We start from the raw sequence: 3,955 nt of genomic DNA, 5'->3' as shown, positions 1-3,955 counted from the left end.
CTCCAGAGAGCGTTTGACGAATGTCGCGCAAAACAAAGGACGACAACTCCAGCTGATGTTTTTGTTGCTTTGGCAGTGATAAGTGCACAACTCCGCAGGGCGCTCTTAGAGCGCGAATCTTGATGGAATCTGGTGCAAAAGCCTCTCCTGAGAACTTTTGATAAACGTCAGGCAAAACAGAAAGCGAAGAATCCAGCTGATGATGTTGTTTATTTGGCAATGCGCTCCAAGAGAGTGCACTGGGAGTGACGTATGAGAGATTAATGGTACCAACTAGCGATACCAAAACCAGCGGGCGTTGACCTTGCGAATAAGTAGCATGAAGATGAGGAAGCGGATCATGACAATTTGCCGTAGTAAAATCGACACCAGAGGCGCCGATTACTGGGGGTTTTTTGAGTCCGATGTACAAACCTAGTCAATAGTATTTTCACAAACGGCATAGCAGACTTACCTAGGGAAAACGGCCCCCAGCGATTTTAAAAAATTTTGAATCAGCGATGGTAGATAATTAGAAGGAGAATATGGAAACCAATTTTCAAAGCTGTTGGACATTTGGCTGAGGAGTAATCGTCTGCAATCCAAAAACGTATTTAAGCTTATATCTGACCAACGGAAACGCTTAACTGAAAATTAGTGATGAGAAATCAAAGGGATTAGAAATAGGTCCTCGCTAAAGAAGCTTGGAATTTTTAAAACTTTTTAAAAGTGCAGAAAACCGCGATTAAAATTTAAAAAAAAAATTTTGACCACTTTCAAGTTTTGGCAACCTCACCAATTTTTTACAGCTCCTGTGTCTTTTAACCATTGAATTAATAAAAAAAATCATAATTTTATAGGTGGTGCAACAGTGTCAAAGAAAGGAAAATTTCAAGTAGTTTTGTGGGACGTTTTCTACAACCCGGCCACCCCAGTTTTTTTTTTTTTAAGTTTTTGAAGTGCACAGTACCAACTTGATTGCAAAGCACATTGTTTCCAATATTTATTCTTACACCTATTTTGGCACTATCATCACTCTTTTGCCGTATTTTGGCGTTAGAAAGAAAACACGAAATCAATTTTATCTTTCGAGCAGAAAGCACGATTTGCATAATTCAAAAGCAGAAATATCTGTTTTTTCATGGCCGATTACGAGATAAAAAAATAATGCTTTCAGACCATAGATGTTCAGACCATTTTTTAAGTCCAAAAGTAGGATTTCGGCCAATAGGTAAGTTTGAAAAATACCATTCTATCCCAATTCACTGGATTCAATGTGGGATCTCCGTTGAGGAATTCGCTATGAATTCTTTTCATTGACCTATTACTTTTTTCCAAAGCATATACAATTTTGTGTATTACATGTGAAAAACAAGAGAGAACGCTATAGTCGGGTGCCCCGACTATCAGATACCCGTTACTCAGCTAAAGGGAGTGCGAAGGAGATGAAGATAAAAACTTTGATCCGCCGTAACTTTTTAACGATTGGTCCGATTTAAAAAATTTCTTCTTCTACATTTCGTTAGGTATTGATAAACACAATAAAACTGCATTTTTACTTTTCCGAAATATTGAAATTTTAAAAATCGTATAAGCGATTGTGGGCGTTAGAGGGGGCGTGGCACCCTTTTGAAACAAACTTGCGCTGCGTAGGAACTCCTAGAATCTGCATGCAAAATGCCAATCTTCTAGCTTTTATAGTCTCCGAGATCTCAGCGTTCATACAGACAGACAGACGGACAGACGGACATGGCTAGATCGACTCGGCTAGTGATCCTGATCAAGAATATATATACTTTATGGGGTCGGAAATACTTCCTTCTAGCTGTTACATACTTTTGCACGAATACAATATACCCTTTTACTCTACGAGTAACGGGTATAACAACCGATCTATACTTGATTTCTGCACGTATGTTATGGGCTGCCAAAAATAAAGAAAATAAACATATACGACCGCCGACCGGACAAACGACCGCGTACCTGGGTTAGAGAGGAGCAACAGATGCCGATACTAGGGATGGCCTGGGAATGGTGAACTGGTTCCGGAGTGGTGCTGGTTCGTGGCGGAACTAGTAGAATAGTGGGCTCAAGATAGTTTTAAATTTCGGAAAACTCTCTCTCGAAAAGACAATTGAGCCGACTTTAAAGGGGGGAAACTAAAGGGCAAATCAGAACCATCTAGAAGCTGAGAAAAAGTAGTCGTGTCTCTGGGAACAAAATTCCAAAGTGAGAGTGCAAGTTTTAGATAGAAAAAAATATAAATTAAAGTGCTTTTGTGTTCGCAGCTTCCGGCGCCAAATTCGAAATCTGGGAGTCTGCGAGGAAAGGAATTAAACTGGGAGAAAACTAATGGAAATTGTTTATAGTTTTAAAGAAAACCACGAAATAATCAAAAATAACCACAAACTTCAAACTACGAATCTACTTCTACTAAATTAAAATACTCATGTAACCCTATATATATATTATTTATTCATTTATTTATACTTATAACTATTTATTCATGTGTGATGTAATCGTCCCTGTGGTACCCAGGTTAGGGAATTGTGAAGTTAAATGAAAGTTATTTATATGAATTTTGTGAATTAAAGTGGAAAAGAAAATGAGCGAGTAGAGTGTTAAAAATGGGGTGAGGTGACGCATAACAGACCCAGTATCCAGTGTCGGGGAGTTGCTTAAAATATACAGCAGCTCATGGATGGGAGGGTATATTTCGCGGCCATCAACAGCAGGTCCGCAGTCCTTGTTTCCTTTCATTTTTAAAGTTGTCATCAAGTCTGAAGAAAATAATTTATTCATACTCACGCTTGAGAAGTCCGATTGCTAGCCGGAATCCGATGGTTGGATCACCGAAAATAAGTCGAGACATAACAGGGTGGCGCCCAAGGAAAACATAATAAAAAGACAGAAAAAAGAGAAGGAAGAGAATCTCCGGCTGGTCCTCGACAGCTAGTGGTGGTCCTGGATAATTGCTACCAAGAGCAAATCTTAGAAGTCCCACTAAGAGGCGAGAGACGCAGCCACGTATGATGATCGCTGAGATGCCCACGACCGGGACCCCGACAGGAGACAGAAATATCCTGGTTCGGCGCGGCCCATCAAGGGCGTCGGAAGAAGAAGTCTGTGAACACCTATAAAGACGGCGAAAAGGCAGAATCAACCAAAAGGAGATCAGGATCGGTAGCTTACAACATCCAGCGGTCGTGGTCCTTGTGGAAAAGGTTGCTGGAAGCAACACACATGTAGTCCGGCCAAAGAAGGTGAAAGCTGCTGAAAAGAAACAAGAAGGATTAGGAATATGAAAGTACAGTGGGCTGAAGTGTAATCCCCCTCCAGCTTTTAACTTACGCCCATGTATAAATATTTTTAAAGCAAGGGTCACTTGTGCTCAAAAATAGTTATGCGTTACGTAAAAATTTGACGGCTTCAATTTTTAACTTTTTACTATTTTTAGTACCCGATTTAAAAGTAGCCGATGTTGCACACGCTTGCAACTATATATCTCCATCTCCTTTCCACCCCCTGACTCTGCTTTATGATTGTCATTTTTTTCTTCGAAATACCATTACAAAAACTAATTAAAGTTGGTATAACTATATTTATATTTATTTTACTAGGTGATAGAACGGCCGGTGTTTTTGCCCAAACTTTACCTAAAATAGGAGATGGAGATTATCCAACTGTTGATGGAAAAATAATAATTTCATCAAGTTTAGGTACTGTTGTTAACACTTTGGAAGAACTTACATCAACAAATTTTCCAGATATTTCAAAAATTGTTCATAAGTCATTGGACTGGCTATCAGAAAGAGCAATATTAGCTTCAAGAAATGACAGAGCTGCTTCAATAATGCGGTTATTCCACTACATCGTTCGGATCATTCATTAGTACAATTTTTTCTCAGCCCATACGATTTTACGTAGGTGCGAGCAAGATCCGATTTACAGTAGCTCTAATAAATGAGCAAAATTG

At 39.3% G+C, this 3,955-nt stretch overlaps 1 long non-coding RNA gene across 3 annotated transcripts; it reads right to left on the bottom strand.

Annotated features, from left to right (window-relative positions):
• Positions 1-2,474: 2,474 nt before the first annotated feature.
• Positions 2,475-3,358, bottom strand: LOC138912590 (uncharacterized). Of its 3 annotated transcripts, none has more exons than XR_011418134.1 (3): positions 3,331-3,358; positions 2,788-3,252; positions 2,475-2,732 (listed from the first exon to the last, which is right to left on the bottom strand). It is a non-coding gene; the product is annotated as an uncharacterized lncRNA (long non-coding RNA). The 3 variants fall into 3 exon arrangements; XR_011418135.1 differs by having other exon boundaries at positions 2,788-3,249; positions 3,331-3,349; XR_011418136.1 differs by lacking the exon at positions 3,331-3,358 and having other exon boundaries at positions 2,788-3,113; positions 3,172-3,321.
• Positions 3,359-3,955: the final 597 nt, after the last annotated feature.

Source organism: Drosophila takahashii, chromosome 2R (assembly GCF_030179915.1).
Source record: "Drosophila takahashii strain IR98-3 E-12201 chromosome 2R, DtakHiC1v2, whole genome shotgun sequence".
NCBI classification, from domain to species: Eukaryota; Metazoa; Arthropoda; class Insecta; order Diptera; family Drosophilidae; genus Drosophila; species Drosophila takahashii.
This window is presented reverse-complemented; position numbering and strand designations above follow the sequence as displayed.